This window comes from Ranitomeya imitator, chromosome 1 (assembly GCF_032444005.1).
Source record: "Ranitomeya imitator isolate aRanImi1 chromosome 1, aRanImi1.pri, whole genome shotgun sequence".
Classification (NCBI taxonomy): domain Eukaryota; kingdom Metazoa; phylum Chordata; class Amphibia; order Anura; family Dendrobatidae; genus Ranitomeya; species Ranitomeya imitator.
The window spans coordinates 300454573-300472804 of NC_091282.1; positions in this window are offsets into that span (position 1 = coordinate 300454573).

An 18232-nucleotide genomic window follows, 5' to 3' on the forward strand; every position below is an offset into this window, starting at 1 on the left:
CATGTGACAAGGCTCGGTAAAGGGTCGACATTGACTGTTAGGATTGCTACTTCCAATAGGTGGCACTAAAGTTCTAGTTCTCTTCCTCTCTGAAGAGACAATTTGCATATTTCCCAGAGGAGCATTGCGGCTTAAGTCATCTTACCTCAACATGCTTATCATGTCCCTCTCCGCAAGGAGAAACGATACTTCTTGGATCCCGTGTAAATCTCTGAAATACGTGATCAGACAGAACCCGCAGGGGAAGATTCCCTATAATGAGGCAGATGGAGGCACTGTGGATGCCATGTGGCTGCCTGTGATCCAGCAGTATACATCTTTTTAGGTGTGCATAAAAGAGCAGTCCACCAGTTTTGCCCACGTCTGAAAAGGACATCCCCTCACTCGGAGATTTAGATGGAAACCCTGATATTAGTGCTCAGCGCTGGCTAAATGTCATCCAAATGTTTTATATAAAAAAAAAAAATAAAAAAAAAAAGCAAGTCCTCACTCAGGTCGGTAATCTGTTAACGGAAATATAGGGAACTTCCATGTTACTGATCGTAGAAAGGCTATTTAAAAGTGCTATGGCTCCTTGCCCACAAAAGAAATTCAGCAAATTCTGCACCCCCAAATCCAAATTCCACACAGGGTGCCTAAACCACAGAGAGCATCCACATGTTTATTATTTCTGTAGCGATGAGCCCTCCTAAGGTTACTTGTGGGGGGGATTCTGCTCTTCTACCATTTAGGGGCTCTGTATATGAAGTCTGCAAACTATTCTAGAAAAATCTGTGCTCCAGGAGGCAAATGATGCTCCTTCCCTCCCGAGTTTCACCATGTGGCTAAGCAGTACTGTACAGCACATATAGGGCATTTCTACATTCAGCAGAAATTGTGGCAGAAATTTTGTGCAATTGTTACCAATTTCCAAGTGTGAAAATGCAAAATCTGGGGCTAAAACTAAATCATTAGTTTTTCGTCACTACCCAATGGTATAAAATTCTGTGACGCATCTGAGGTGTCGATATGATCACTGCACCCCTAGATGAATTCATTGAGAGGTGTAATTTGTAAAATGGTGTAACTTTTATAGAGCGGAGTTAACTTGTTCAGAAAACGTATGCCAATCTCAAATTTCGGCACGCACATTGCACTTTCGGAATAGTGTTCGGGTTCCGAAGCATTTTTCCTCGAAATCGTCAAAACTCATCCAAACCTTGCTAAATCATAGCTTCCACTAATGCTTTAGTTAGGACTTTGGCTGGGATAGTGGTGCTGTATGATGAGGGGGTGGGGAGAGGTCAAAGTAGTGGTGGATTGTTTTTCCGGCAGCCAATCAGGGAGCAGAAACTATCCACAACGTCCAGACACCAGTGCTATTGTCATTGGCTGCCAAAGTCACATGTCCCTCTCCATACAAAAAGCAGCCATGTTGTTTTTGTGCCATTTTGTCAGTGTAATAGTGCACAGGCTGCTGCAAGTAGTCAGATAGGTCAAATAGATGTGATACTGTGTGAAATCGACCTTCCAGCATCTAAGGGTACCGTCACACAGTGGCACTTTTGTCGCTACGACGGTACGATTCGTGACGTTCCAGTGATATCCATACGATATCGCTGTGTCTGACACGCAGCAGCGATCCGGGATCCTGCTGAGAATCGTACGTCGTAGCAGATCGTTTGGAACATTCTTTCGTCGCTGGATCTCCCGCTGTCATCGCTAGATCGGTGTGTGTGACACCGATCTAGCGATGCGTTCGCTTGTAACCAGGGTAAACATCGGGTTACTAAGCGCAGGGCCGCGCTTAGTAACCCGATATTTACCCTGGTTACCATTGTAAATGTAAAAAAAACAAACAGTACATACATACATTCCGGTGTCCGTCAGGTCCCTTGCCGTCTGCTTCTCGCACTCACTGACTGCCGGCCGTAAAGTGAAAGCAGAGCACAGCGGTGACGTCACAGCTGTGCTTTCACTTTACGGCCGGCAGACAGTGAGTGCGGGAAGCAGACGGCAAGAGACAGACACCGGAATGTAAGTCTGTACTGTTTTTTTTGTTTTTTGTTTTTTTTTACGCTGGTAACCAGGGTAAACATTGGGTTACTAAGCGCGGCCCTGCGCTTAGTAACCCGATGTTTACCCTGGTTACCCGGGGACCTCGGCATCGTTGGTCGCTGGAGAGCGGTCTGTGTGACAGCTCTCCAGCGACCACACTACGACTTACCAACGATCACGGCCAGGTCGTATCGCTGGTCGTGATCGTTGGTAAATCGTATAGTGTGACGGTACCCTAAATCATTTATGTTAATAGTGTGGGCCAGACACCAGGTCCCATTTCAGAATCTAAATCCTTTCTGCTAATAGTGTGGTCTAGACACACTATCTTGGCAAATAAATATGGATTACTAATTTAGTGACAGGTGATTGACAGGTCTGGTCCTAGGATTGTGAAACAGTTTAATAGAGGGGAAGGGTACATACCGCATGAGTGGGAAGAAAGCGAGGTTATGGTGGAAGGGGGAATAGGTTTGGTGTACGGTGGTTTAGGTGGTAATGTTAGGCTACGTTCACATTAGCGTTATGCGTGTTTGCGTCGGGTGACGCAGCGGCGACGCATGCGTCATGCGCCCCTATATTTAACATGGGGGACGCATGCGTTTTTGTGTGCTGCGTTGTGCAACGCATGCGTTTTTTTTGCCGCAAGCGTCGGGCCAAGAAAACGCAACAAGTTGCATTTTTCTTGCATCCAAATTTCGGCAAAAAACAACGCATGCGTCGCAAAACGCAGCGTTTTTGCGTGCGTTTTGGTGCGTTTTTATTTGCGTTGTGCGTTGCGTCGCCGACGCAGCGGCGCACAACGCAAATGTGAATGTAGCCTTACTGAAAGCTCTATTGAAAGAACACTGACATCTGTTACTAGACGGACTACTTGACTCCGTTTTAGCAACTGCACAGTGGTATGCCTTGTAGATGAGGGCCAGAAAGAGCATGGCTCCAGTGGATGTCAGGCGCTGCATCAAGTTGTCTCTCCACCTTTTGCTCCACCTTAACATACAGTACAATCTTCAGATGTGGCACCCCAATTACCCTTGTTTCCCCCCGCGTCACATGCGACACGCGAATGATGGAGTATCGAAACGACAAGCTTGAAGACCATCTTAAGGGGTTTACCTTTATTTAATATCTTTATAAAAAGTGGTGAATCTAAAGATATGTGGATAGATCTCATTATGGTCCATTTCTGCTGTTCATCTCAAACCACTATTGCTCTTTATCCCAGAATATATTTTGCCTTAAGTCAAATCATTAACTTGTTGGCATCAAGAGGAAGTTAATTTCTGAGAGTCTCTGCTATATCATCTCAGAAAAGAACACAGAGAATTTATACCGATGCAAACTAATGTACTGCACTTTATCACTTTATTATTGGTGATGGCTGTTTCTGTTAGTTCCTCCCTTGGGGGTCATAAGGGATAGCCGACGTTGAGTGGGGGCGCCATGTTGAACTTGGGGTGCCAACCTCCGCGGTAAGGTTGGGCAAGAAAGGGTGAGCTCACACTCCCCTCCCCTCGTTCATCTTTCCTTTGTGTTAAGCTTGTGCTGTTCTAACCTTTGACCCTGATTTATGGGTAATTTTACCTTAAATTTAATAATATTTTAGGGATATATTATTTGCTTTTGGTTGAGATATTTGACATATATTCCGGTTTCTATGCTATTTGGTATAATCTAAGTCATGGATCTCCAATGTCTTTTGCACCCCAGTTGCAGATGGGGCAGACTAGGCGATGGTGTAGTTTTGTGCGCTGCATTCATTGTTATTGCAAACTGTGACCCCTTTGTCATGGCTTTTGTGCATGCTGCTGATGTTACAAACATTTTTTTGAAATGTGGAGACTCAAAGTTGGGTCTCGGGTCTCCATATGGAGGGCTGCCTGTAGTGGAAGGGGTGGAAATTGATCCCACTTTAGTGGTGTGTGGCAATAATTTTTTTTAAATGTTTTGACTCAAGTTTGGTCTCCTTGATGTGTGTTGCCTGTAGCAATAGGGCTCCCAGATCGGTAGGCCTGCACTTACTTTCAGTCAACTACCTGTGTTCCTATCTGATATTTGTGCCACCTGTGTGGCTGAGAAGAAAAGCAGTTTGAGCTGCTGCATGAGGTATCAGGGCTCCCAGCACAACAGGCTTGCATCAGCCCCACCCACCTCATCTTAATGAAAACTTAAATTCAACTCTGTAAATACTGGCTCAGACCTTGATACCTCATGCTTGGTCCATAGCTGACTGCTGCTGTGTCATTATCAAATTTCTACTGTGGGTCAATTGATGCCACTATTCCAGGTGTCTGCTGCTAATTTTTGGAAATGTTTGGACTCCAAGTTGGGTCTCCTTCATGTGTTGCCTGAATTAGTCAGGCCTCTCAGAACACCAGGCCTATACCTGTTACTCATCCACCTGTTACTGATCAATGTTTAAGCTAGAAATGCTGGTCCAAGCCCTGTCCCACGCATCCATACTACACAATTATACGATTTGTACTCTGGGTCAATTGATGCCACTTCTCTTGATGTCTGCCCCTAATCTCCCAATATCTTCCCTCACGTGATCTCCGGTCCTCCCAAGACCTCCTTCTCTCCTCCACACTTATTCGCTCCTCATCCAATCGCCTTCAAGACTTCTCCCGAATATCCCCCATCCTCTGGAACTCTCTGCCCCAACACGTCCGACTATCAACCACAGTCGGATCCTTCAGACGGAACCTGAAAACTCATCTCTTCAGGAAAGCCTACAGCCTGCACTGACACTGCTGTTGCCTCACCAACACCGGAGCTACCGCCTCACCAACACCGGAGCTACCGCCTCACCAACACCGGAGCTACCGCCTCACCAACACCGGAGCTACCGCCTCACCAACACCGGAGCTACCGCCTCACCAACACCGGAGCTACCGCCTCACCAACACCGGAGCTACCGCCTCACCAACACCGGAGCTACCGCCTCACCAACACCGGAGCTACCGCCTCACCAACACCGGAGCTACCGCCTCACCAACACCGGAGCTACCGCCTCACCAACACCGGAGCTACCGCCTCACCAACACCGGAGCTACCGCCTCACCAACACCGGAGCTACCGCCTCACCAACACCGGAGCTACCGCCTCCTTCCCCATAATCCTGTAGAATGTAAGCCCGCAAGGGCAGGGTCCTCGCCCCTCTGTATCAGTCCGTCATTGTTAGTTTGTTTACTGTATGTGATATTTGTAACTTGTATGTAACCCCTTCTCATGTACAGCACCATGGAATCAATGGTGCAATAATAATAATAAATTATTATTATTATTATTATTATTATTATTATTATTATTATTATTATTATTATAGCTTTTGGTCCCTCCTGAGGTGTTTTAAGTGTTTGTCTTTGCCTCCCATTGAATTCAGAGTTTGGATATGCTCGATGAATTGTTTGGCGAACAACGGGACATTCGCCAAACCGAACCTTAAAAGGTTTGCTCATCTCTAGTCACTTTTGGGAGGTGCTGCTGAGTGATTGCCTCATAACAATAGTGTGACACTGGTCAGAATTGTAAAATTTGGCCTGGTCATCAAGATGAAAGTAGGCTTCAAGGGGAAAGGGTTAAGACCACATTCACACGTCTCAGTATGCGGTCAGTATTTTTACATCAGTATTTGTAAGCCAAAACCCAGACTGGATGAAAAATGCAGTAGTGCACATATTTTCCTCTGATTGTTCCACTCCTGATTTCGGCTTACAAATACTGATGTGAAATATTGGCTAGATACTGACAGTTTGAAAGTGGTTGCATATTTATGCAACCACATAATTTTAGCTCTTCATTTTTCTTTTTCCACCTGACGAGATTTTTGTTTTTCAATCGAATTGTAGAGATTATGGGTGACATTAAAGGTTGAAAAAGTACTGAAATGATTGATTCTTATGATTTATTTGAGACAAAAAACTGGCATTGTAACTGGTGTGTAGACTTTTTATAGCCATTCTGTGCCATTTGGAATAGGTATTTTGGGGCCTTTGGACCCAATAAGTCACAACGGCCCAGGAGAGACCCCCTACATCTGCACCCCTCATAACTTTAGCTCTGCACCAGACCAATGCATCACAAACTCAATGTGCAGAAGTCCATATGCAATAAACACTTGAGTTTTGTTATCATGCCCGTGCAGTCATTGAGGATTCCATTATTTTTCTCTGCAAATGGCTGCTATGGATTGCCACTGTCATTCAGGTACACAAGGATACCACTCTGAATCGCATAGATACTTGGTCCATCACAATGCATGTTGATGCCTTTTCACATAACAATAAGAGCTTCCACATTTTCACTTTTCTTCCCAGCCTCAGGAAACCCATTTCTTGGCAGCTTTAATCTATCCCAATCAATAGCCATTGTTTCCCTCTGGGAGCACTGAGAGAGGTGTTAAAGTTCTTGTGGAAGGGGTTTGGCATCTTCCCCAACACTTGATGGCTCCCCTGGCTCCCATCAGCTGCTTGTGGATTGAGCACTCTTAAATATCAGACAGCGGCTTCATTAACACACAACCCCACATCAAACAGACTCCCTGTGCAAACAGTAACTGCTCCTCTGCCAAGACTATTAAAACTTGTTTTTCTGCATAAAGCAATCCTAACAAAAGCAATTGTTTGGGCAAATGATCTAAAGTCATTACTGATGAAAAGTTTCATTTTAGTTACCAAACCTTCTTGCATATGACTTTTTCTTCTTCTAGTTGTGTGTGAGTTTTGGCTTTTTCTCCAAGAAAATATATATTTATGACTTGGCTCCAAAACTGCAAAATATAGTTAGGTTTTGTAATGAACTGTGATATTCTTTATAAGGCTATAGTCACACTGTGTCTTTGCTGTTTTTTTAATGCAAATTAAAAGCTGCTTTTCAAAGTACCTGCAAGAGCTATGAGACATCAGCAATCTCATGCACAAGCTTGTGTTTTTTTTTTTCTTCACTTTTTTTGTCATTTTTTTCAAAAACATTAAAAAAAAAACTGCCACAACAATTGCCTTTGAGGTTGTTGTTGCGCTGGAGTCTTGGACTCAAATCTCACCAAAGACATCTCACCAAAGACAACATTTGCAAACCGTTTGTATGTTCTCCCCGTGTTTGCGTGGGTTAGGCTACGTTCACATTTGCGTTGTGCGCCGCTGCGTCGGCGACGCAACGCACAACGCAAATAAAAACGCATGCAAAAACGCTGCATTTTGCGACGCATGCGTCCTTTTTTGCCGAAATTTGGACGCAAGAAAAATGCAACTTGTTGTGTTTTCTGCGCCCGACGCTTGCGGCAAAAAAACCGCATGCGTCGCACAACGCATGTCCATGCGTCCCCCATGTTAAATATAGGGGCGCATGACGCATGCGTCGCCGCTGCGTCGCCCGACGCAAACACACACAATGCTAATGTGAACGTAGCCTTGCCCAGTTTCCTCCCACACTCCAAAGACCTACTGATAGGGAATTTAGATCAATGTCTGTAAAGCACTATATGATGGTGCTATTCAAGTAAAATGAATAAGTGTCTTTGTCTGAGAATGCACAAACTACTGAATCGAGAAAGTACTCTAAACTGTCTACCGGCTTTTCCATATGTTCATTTTTTTTTTTTTAACTACACTGTCACTTATGTCAATTATTGGATACTAGATTGTGGCCCGATTCTAACGCATCGGGTATTCTAGAATATGCATGTCCCCGTAGTATATGGACAATGATGATTCCAGAATTCGCGGCAGACTGTGCCCGTCGCTGATTGGTCGAGGCAACCTTTGACATCATCGTCACCATGGCAACCATTATGACATCATCGTCGCTGTGCTCGTCGCTGATTGGTCGAGGGCTGGCGGCCTCGACCAATCAGAGGCGCGGGATTCCTACGTCGATACTGTGCCCGTCTCTGATTGGTTGAGGCCTGGCGGCCTCGACCAATCAGAAGGCCGGGATTTCCAAGACAGACAGACAGACAGACAGACCCTTAGGCAATTATATATATATATATAGATTCTGTCCAATAGAGCTTGTGATTCCCTGTGTTCAGCACAAGTGCCATGGAACTAATCCGTGTCATAATCAGTTGTACCTGAAGATTAGAGGATCTTACACACTGGATAAGTCACTTATTCCTACCTGGCGGTTTTGTTATTTGTGGTGTTGATGGATTTGGCACATTCTTTCTCCATCTTCAAGGTCATTTTTGTTTTCTGGATTACATCAGGTCCTATAATTTCAGTGTTCCTTGAGGAAGGATGCTGTTTGCATTCGAAACGTGTCACCATGTTTTCTGTCTCCTGCAATGCGCCAAGGAATTTGTCTTTTAATAAAGGATTTTCATATTTTTATGGATTGTTGGCAGAAGTTGGAATTTTTTTCTACTTATCTCTATACTTCACGGTTTGGTCAGAATGTCATTCCGTGCATACTGGACTACATACCACAGGATGTGGTGAGCTGGTTCCAATTTTCCTTTTACAGTGATTTACATTTTTGCTGTTAATATTTACTCAAATCAACTTGTCAGGCTCGTAATCAGGCTCGGACTGGCACACAGGAGAACAGGAGAATCCTCTGGTGGGCCCCTGCGAGGGAGTGCAAATAAATAGTGGTAATACACTTGATTCACAATTTACAGAAAACGGATTATCAAATAATTCATTAAACAAGCTAGCCAAGTTAATATTACAAAGAAGCAAAACTTACTAGGGTCAGGTTATTTTTGCATGTAACTGAACAGTGTGCCCTAAGAATAAGTTACTGGTGGGCCTTTGCTAACCTAGTTCGACACTGGTCGTAATGTAAAGGCTATGCTAAACTTGCAGATGTCCATTGGTAACCTGCTTCCCTGGATAAGGGGACGTTGTTCGTACTCATTTTGTCAATAACTTATATGTACACTAAACGCTCAAAGAGAATTAATTTTTAGAGAAAAACCACTTTATTTGGAGCATCTTGTATCAGTTTCAACTTTCAAAAAACACCATGTGGCTAAAAGAAGTGACCCATCCATTCTTCAGGTAGTAAAATGCCATAACATCTTTTTGACAATTTTCGTTTCAGATTCAGTTTCTCCATTGTTCAATAGCTAAAAAAAATAAAAAATGAAAGTACAGAAGGCGACCCAAAAGCGCCTAAAAAGCCCGCTGTTAAAATGCTGAACAAAATCTCTCAGGAACTGGCCAAAAAGATGCAAATAATGATGTTTCAGGAGAAAAACACTAATGTATTGAAGCATCTTCCTCTTGGGAAAACCAAGCAGGGACACCTGTGTGTAAAAGATGTTGTGTACATATATTCTAAGATAAACTTGTTCCTGTCAGACTTTCAGACCAAGACAGTCAAAGGACCGGAAACAATGGTTATTGGCTGCACCATGCCCTCCCCTGCCCATCTACTCTTTCCCCCCCGTATCATCCTTTGCAGATATGTGAATAGAGGTGGAACAAGGAGTTGCTTGCTCACTCTTCCACCATTTATTTATTAATTTTATTCCCTTATATAGCGACATTAATTTCACAGCAATTTACTATAATCAGCATTCATTTAGAGGGAACCTGTCACCAGATTTGGCCGACACGAGTTACAGTCCCCGTCTTTCAGGGCTTATATATATAATTCTATAATGCTGTAGATAAGCCCCCTATCCGACCTGCAAAAGAAGAAAAATAACTTTTTATACTAACCTGCGGGGTGATCCAATCTGAGTGGTGTCACTCTATTTGGTCCGGTGCCTCCAATCTTCTTGCGATGCCACCCTCCTTCTCGGTTCGTGTGGATGAAGCGTCCCTGCATCATCCACACAGTCTGCTCGGCACTGTGCTCCTGCGCAGGCGCAAAATCCTGCAGTGTGCAGGCGCTGGGCTCTCTGACCTTTCCCGATGCTGAGCAAACTGTGGATGATGCAGGGACGCATCATCCACACGAACCAAGAAGGAGGGTGGCATCACAAGAAGATTGGAGGTGCTGGACCTAGAAGAGCAACATCCCTCGGACCGGAGTGCCCCGCAGTTGAGTATAAGTTATTTTTTTCTCTTACAGGTCTGGTTCGAGGCAGATATACAGCATTATAGAATGCTATATAAAAGCCCTGAATTGCAGTGGCAGTAACTTGTATCGGACAAACCTGGTGACAGGTTCACTTTAACCTGTACATCTGAGCCTCTGCACAGCAGATGCAATAACATCACTAGATCATGCCTGCAGTGTGGAGCCTCAGGCTGCACACAGCACAGACCATAGCAGCATATCAGGGCTAGATTTACTCTGCTCAGTATTGGGTATTATAAATAATAATAATAATTGACATTCAGATTAATTTTATTTTAATACTAGCTGAAGAGCCCGGCGTTGCCCGGGCATAGTAACAAACTGTGGTTAGTTATAGCACCTCACTCCTCTCATTTTCCCCCCTCACCCCTCTCATTTTTCCCCCTCACCCCTCTCAATTCCCCCTCACACCTCTCATTTTCCCCCTCACTCCTCTCAATTTCTCCCCTAACACCTGTTATTTTGACCTCAAACCTGTCATTTTCTGATCACTCCACTATCTTCCCCTCACTCCTCTCATTTTGCACTCAAGCCTCTTCATCTTCACCTCACACATCTCATTTTCACCACACAACTCATTTTCCCCTCAGTATATACCTGCATGTCATCTCCCCTGTATATAGTATATACCTGTATGTTATTTCCTCCTGTATCTTGTACATACCTGTATGTCATCTCCTTCTGTATATAGTACAAGCTTTATTATACTGAGAATGTCCTTTGTTGCCTATATTAACCAATCAGAGCTCAGATTAATTAACTGTAGCAAAATAGAAGCTGAGCTGTGATTGGTTGCTATTGGCAGCCTGATGAATCCCAGCCAACAGGAAGCCCTCCCCAGTGGCAGTATATATATTAGCTCACACATACACATAACAGACAGGTTATGTGACTGACAGTTGCCGTATTTCCTATATGGTACATTTGTTGCTCTTGCAGTTTGTCTGCTTATTAATCAGGTTTTTATTTTTGAAGGATAATACCAGACTTGTGTGTGTTTTAGGGCGAGTTTCATGTGTCGAGTTGTGTGTGTTGAGTTTTGTATGGTGACATGCGTGTAGCAACTTTGTGTCGAGATGCATGTGACAGGTTAGTGTAGCAAGTTGTGTGCAGCAAGTTTTGAGCATGGTGAGTTTTGCGCATGGCGAGTTTTATGTGTGGTACGTTTTGAGTATGTGCAAGTTTTATGTTGGGCAACTTTTGTGCATGTGGCAATTTTTCCACGTGTGCAAGTTTTGTACATGTGGCGAGTTTTTCATGAGGTGAGTTTTGCACGTGTGGCGAGTTTTGCGTGAGCCTAGTTTTGCATGTGGCGAGTTTTGAGTGACGACTTGTGTTTCGACTTTTATGTGGCGAGGTTGGTGTATGTGTGGTGAAATGTGTGCTGAGGGTGGTATGTGTTCAAGCATGTGGTAGTGTGTGGCAGATTTTGTGTGTGTTCATATCCCCGTGTGTGGCAAGTATCCCATGTCGGGGCCCCACCTTAGCAAGTGTACGGTATATACTCTTTGGCGCCATGGCTCTCATTCTTTAAGTCCCCCCTTGTTCACATCTGGCAGCTGTCAATTTGCCTCCAACACATTTCCTTTCACTTTTTCCCTATTATGTAGATAGGGGCAAAATTGTTTGGTGAATTGGAACGTGCGGGGTTAAAATTTTGCCTCCCAACATAGCCTATGACACTCTCGGGCTCCAGACGTGTGACTGTGCAAAATTTTGTGGCTATTTAAACAAGGAATCGTGAAGCATACACACTGGTTCACCAGGACAACTCCAACAATCATGTACTACAGCAAAGAAACGGAGTATAAAAATCCCAAGGATCATAATAGATAAGATAATTTTATTGATACAAAAATACATAGCATGAAGATATGACCAATTAAAATCATGCACCGAAACAGGTAGTAAATAGAGAGAAACTCTAGGTATACTGGTGTGAATGGGGGACACTAAATATATCCGGGGGTAAGTATGCTGCTAGCGATGCAGCTATTGCAAAATCCTATCATAATAAAGTAGTTCCTACGAAGTCCCCAGGTGTCAGAGACCGTACCCCATGAGGAACATGCCTAATAAATAAATAAATAGCCTATGCGTGCTTACCCATAGTATAGCTGGACAGCTCACCCACTGTGCACCAGGAGCCCCTTGACGCACGTTTCGCTGCCAAGCTTTTTCAAAAGGGGTTAACAATCAGCTGTTCAAATACCTTTAAGTAGTCCGGAGACCGGAACTGCCGCTGGAGTCCGGCGCCTGCGCGTGTGAATCCAGGCTCCACAGCACCTGTGGCCCTCACCGTCATGAGCGCATTAGGGCGGGAGTCCGCCGCGTGACGTCATCTGACATGCGCACATGACTGGTATAGATAACCACAGGAGGAGTGGAGAGAGCTGGGCCCATGCGCGCACATGCAGACACGCGCGCACATGCAGACACGCGCGCACATGCAGACGCGCGCGCACACACAAGCAGACAAGCACACGCACGCACGCTCAGACGCACGCACGCTCAGACAAGCGCACACAAGCAGACAAGCGCACGCACGCTCAGACGCACGCACGCTCAGACGCACGCACGCTCAAGCAGACAAGCGCACACGCACAAGCGCACACGCACAGGCAGACAAGCGCACGCACAGGCAGACAAGCGCACGCACAGGCAGACAAGCGCACGCACAAGCAGACAAGCGCACGCACACGCACAAGCAGACAAGCGCGCACGCACAGGCAGACAAGCGCACGCACAAGCAGACAAGCGCACGCACAAGCAGACAAGCGCACGCACAAGCAGACAAGCGCACGCACAAGCAGACAAGCGCACGCACAAGCAGGCACGCGCACACGCACGCACAAGCAGGCACGCGCAGACGCACGCACAAGCAGGCACGCACAAGCAGACAAGCACAAGCAGACAAGCGCACGCGTGCAAGCAGACAAGCGCACGCACAAGCAGACAAGCGCACGCGCGCACGCACAAGCAGACAAGCGCACGCACAAGCAGACAAGCGCGCACGCACAAGCAGACAAGCGCACGCGCGCACGCACAAGCAGACAAGCGCACGCGCGCGCGCACAAGCAGACAAGCGCACGCGCACAAGCAGACAAGCGCACGCGCACAAGCAGACAAGCACACGCACAAGCAGACAAGCACGCGCGCGCACAGACAAGCACACGCGCGCACGCACAAGCAGACAAGCACACGCGCACACACACACACCTTTATATATTAGATTGAGCAGATATAAATTTCAGCCTATTGGTTCGGCCATACATAAAATTGTCTAACTTTTTTGTCCCTTGGGAAAATTAATTGCTCACCCCTCCCTAAGATATTGCTTTTTTTAATACAGTTAGCTGTAGACTTCATTGCGCCCATTCTGCCTAATAGCCAACCCGTTGCCAAATCATAACCAGATTTTCTCACTGAGAACAATCAATCTTGTAGTTGTGATACCTTTTAACTGGCTAACACAGTACAAAAACCTTTTTTTTTTCTTTAAAGTCATACTCGCACACAGTAGATTATAATTGAAAAATGGCTACAAATTTTTTGATGTATAATTTTTGGGTAGTCCCAAAGGTGCTACTTTAGGCATGAGAGCAAGTCCCATGATTATATGTCAAAAGCACAAAACAGTGATAAAACGCTAAGCTTGGGCATTCTGATATAGGAGTGCCTGGCTATAAGATTGGCTGAATTAAGACAATATTAACTCAGTAATTTGAGGATTTTGGTTGCAAATGGGCATATTTGAAGGGTTTGCTATACTTAGTCTAGAACAGACAGGTTTTCCAACCTTACACGTGTCCAAGTGCAAGATACACTAGGATCTTGTAGTGGGTGCAAAACATTTACATATGGGGTCAAATATAATTAGAACGGGAAGTCACACCTCAGTCAATGTTAATAGTGACACTGTTGGGGGTAGCTCAACTGTGTGTAATGTGATTATACCACAAAATGTTTGGATACTGTGACATTCTTATTGCCTTCTTATGACTGTTAGAGACTGAACACTAAAAGTGTGTGTGTGTATGTGTATATATAAACATATATGTATGTATATGAATATATATATATATATATATATATATATATATATATATATATATATATATATATATATATATATATATATATATATATATATATATATATATATATATATATATAAATTTTTTTTTTTTTTGCTTGTCTGTTTGTTTTTTTAAGTGTAGGAAATGTCAAATCTGTTTGTTAAAAATGGATGGTCTATATAGCATATAAAGAAACTCCGGAACACTAAAATTCTTATGGTATTCAATTCTTATTTTTTATTTTCTTTGATTCCAAAAAATTTAAACGGTGGGGTTCCATATAAGAAAAATTCTGCAAACTTTTATGACAGAAATATATCACATTTTCTCAATGTTTCGGCGTATCAGCCTTTTTCAAGAGACTTCTGTCTTTCTGCAATATACATAAATGAATATACAAGACTTAAATAAGAAAAAGAATAAGAAAAAAATAAGCAATGGAATAACAGAAAAAACAGAATACATCATAAAAAAGAGGGAATATATTATAAATGTAGCATATTTCATCATATATGGTGTATCTAACCCACCGTATGAGTAATCACATGATAATTCTCATGTAGCGTTAGTCAAAGAAGCATCACAAGGCAAAAACAGCAAAGAAGCCTATATATTGACTGACTGCAATCTGAAGAAGCACGTCATCACTATCTATGAGATTTAACATTATACTGCTCATACAAAATAAATGGAAGGACAGAAAGTCCTAAAGACACATTACCCATATATGCACTGTGGTTATGTATATAAAAATATATTTGTCCCAATAAAAACCTGTGTTGGTTATAAATATTACAATAATAATAATAACGAATCCCCATGTGTGTATTAAGAAAAAAATGCTATACTTGCAAGCGCGACGAGCAGAAGATAAAGAACCCACTGCGGCAGCAAACACGGATTATTTGCACATTGCACAATATAAAAAAGTCCATATGTTCAAAGATTTTAGGGTCTCGCAAGAGGCGCATATAAAGTACCTTAGATTAAAGTTACAGGTCGATGCCGTGATCAGTGCTGAGATCCGGGAGAGGATATGTGACCGCTATCAGGAAGGTACGTGAAAAAAAAAAAACTGCGTGGTGCTGGCTTTTTACTCTCTTCTTTGCTGTTTTTGCTTTGTGACTCACGCTACATGAGAATTATCATGTGATTACTCACAAGGTGGGTTAGATACACCATACATGATGAAATATGCTACATTTATAATATTCCCTCTTTTGTATGATGTATTCTTTCTGTTTTTTTTCTGTTATTCCATTACTTAAATAAGAAAAAAAATAAGTCTTGTTCATTTATGTATATTGCAGAAAGACAAAAGTCTCTTGAAAAAGGCTGATACGCTGACGTTGAGAAAATGTGATATATTTCTGTCATAAAAGTTTGCAGAATTTTTCTTATATGGAACCCCACCGTTTAAATTTTTTGGAATAAAAGAAAATAAAAAACAAGAATTTAATACCATAAGAATTTTAGTGTGCCGGAGTTTCTTTATATGTTATTGGACTTTTTTCTCCAGAGCACCTCTTCTAAACAAGTGAGCACCTTCCTTACCGTAATTTTTTTTTTTTTGGTCTATATAGGATGTAATGATTCATGTCCCATTTGTGAGCCTCAAATCCCTAAGCAGCCAATGATGATCCACAAAGTGAAGCTAGAGCAATTCATATAAAAAGCACAGAAGAAACATGGATCCTGAATGATTGGTTTATTGCTATGAAAGGCCCTAAAACATGGCATTTCCATTCATGTTGTGACATGCCCTTCACTCAGCCACCAATATGCTAAACAGGACTCTAGAGGGGCATTACATGCAAATGAATCTATTTAACACATTGTAATGTGTTTCTAAATGGCACTCACATGGACCTACTTGGCAGCCCCCCTAAGGAGGTAACACTTTGCTGAGTAGTCTAAATTTGACTTTGCTGTATAGGAGTTCGACAGCTGTCACATGTGCCTCCCCTGCCTTTTGAGATCACTCTGACTGACATTTTTCAAAACTAGCGCCATAGCTAAGGACTTGCGTTGCCCATTGCAAAAAAATGTGTTCCTCAAGAACTTTTAACAAGAGAGGAAATCTGTCTATCAATCTGATACAATGTTAACTTGTAAGTATAGGTTATCATTAAAATTTATTTTTAAAGCAAAGTTGATTCCACAACATGTGCATATGAAAAGGGTTACATTCATATATAAATTACAATTAACAGACACAGTGAAAGAATGGTACACAGGGAAGACCATGTTTTGCCAGGCTTCCTATCTACAAGGTAATGGGAAATGAAACAATAGGTCTGGTGGTGAAGTGACAACAGGGGTTATTGTTGGCTATAGGCTTTCCTGAAGAGTTTTCAGGTTGCCTCTGAAGGTTCCCAATGTGGGAGCCATTAAAACATCTTGAGGAATGCCAAAAAATAGGGCATGATCCGGTCTTAGAGGCAAATGGGTGAGGAACCTATGAGAGAAGGAGGTCTTGTGAGGACCAGTGATTTACATGTGTAAAAGTATGGGGAGGTTAATTTGGAGATATATGGAGGAGGAAGATTATGTACAGCCTTGTAAATTGTTAGTATTTTAAATTGGATTAGTAGATTTGGGGTTGAGGAAACGACAAATTCTGGAAATATTTTTGAGTTGGATGGAGGCGGCAGGAAGTGGTAAGGGTGTGTGGATGTTTGGTTTGAAGGACAGGGCAAAGTCAAGTGTTACACCGAGGCAGTAGACTTGTAAGAAAGGGGAAAGCTGATGTAATTTATTGTGATGGCAATATAGAACCAACAATTTCTGCAACACTTTACAAAGTAGTAGATCGGGTAGGTGGCGTTGAGTGAAATGGAAGAACAATTACGAGTTTATTTTTTATTTCCAAGTTAAGTAAAAAGGGCAGCACACTGCAGCGCCAAAACATGCAAACTTGAAAACACGAAATTTGAACTGCATTACTGCACTAGAAATATGAAAAATGAGAGCTTTTAGCGCATAAAAATGGCCATATTTATGTGTACCTCGTAGCCACTTTACGGCATCTCTCTTATACGAGGTCCTACGCTTGACCTACCTCACCGAGAATAAACGTCTCCATCTGAATGGGTACATGTGAAACCTCTTTTATGCGCTAAAAGCTCTCATTTTTCATATTTCTAGTGCAGTAATGCAGTTCAAATTTCGTGTTTTCAAGTTTGCATGTTTTGACGCTGCAGTGTGCTGCCCTTTTTACTTAACTATATACGAGTTAGCGACTCTGGGTTCAGCACCTGTTCACACTCAGTCTATGTTTGGATGTGCAGGTCAGTTTTTTGAAATGTATTTTTTATTTCCCACACTGAATTTTAGAATGAGTGGTGAGAAAAAGGAGGAGCTAGCTTTGGGATTCTGGACAGTAGAAAGTTTACATATGGGCCAGAAAGGTAGATTTGATTGTCATCAGCATGTAGGTGGTACTGGAACTCATAGGTACTTTTGAGTTGTCCAGACCAATGGCATAGATAGAGAAGAGAAGGTGTCCCAGGAAAGAACCTGGAGGCTCTCTTGACACTATCAGAGAGGGTGGCATGAGGCGTTAGTATAAGAATGGGAGATGCTAAACGTGCGATTAGTGAGGTATGAGAAAATCTAGGAGATCGCAAGGTATTTGATGCCAAGAGAAGTGGATCTGTAGGAGGAGGTGGTCAACTGTGTCGAAGACAGATGCAGTACAGAATATTGTTTGTTAGCTTTAGCAGTTAACAAGTCATTTAGTTTTGATTAGTTAAGTTTCAGTGGAATAATGGGGATGGTAGCAGAATTGTAGTTTCTGCTGCAGAGGAAACCTGGCTTCCTGGATTGCCCTGGCTAATCAGCTGTTCAGCGCCGTAGCTGCATGTGTTGAAGCTGTGTGACAGTCATGACACATGCATGGAGAACCCAATAAGCAGGCTCTCCATGCATGTGTCGTGCCCGTCACACAGCGACGACACATGCAGCTGCAGAGCCGAACAGTTGATCATTCGGCACAATCCAGGAAGCAGAGTTCCTTCTGCAGCTTATCAGTAAGCGGTTTAGCTTGCCGAATAAGGAGGGAACCGAGAAAATTCGCTCAA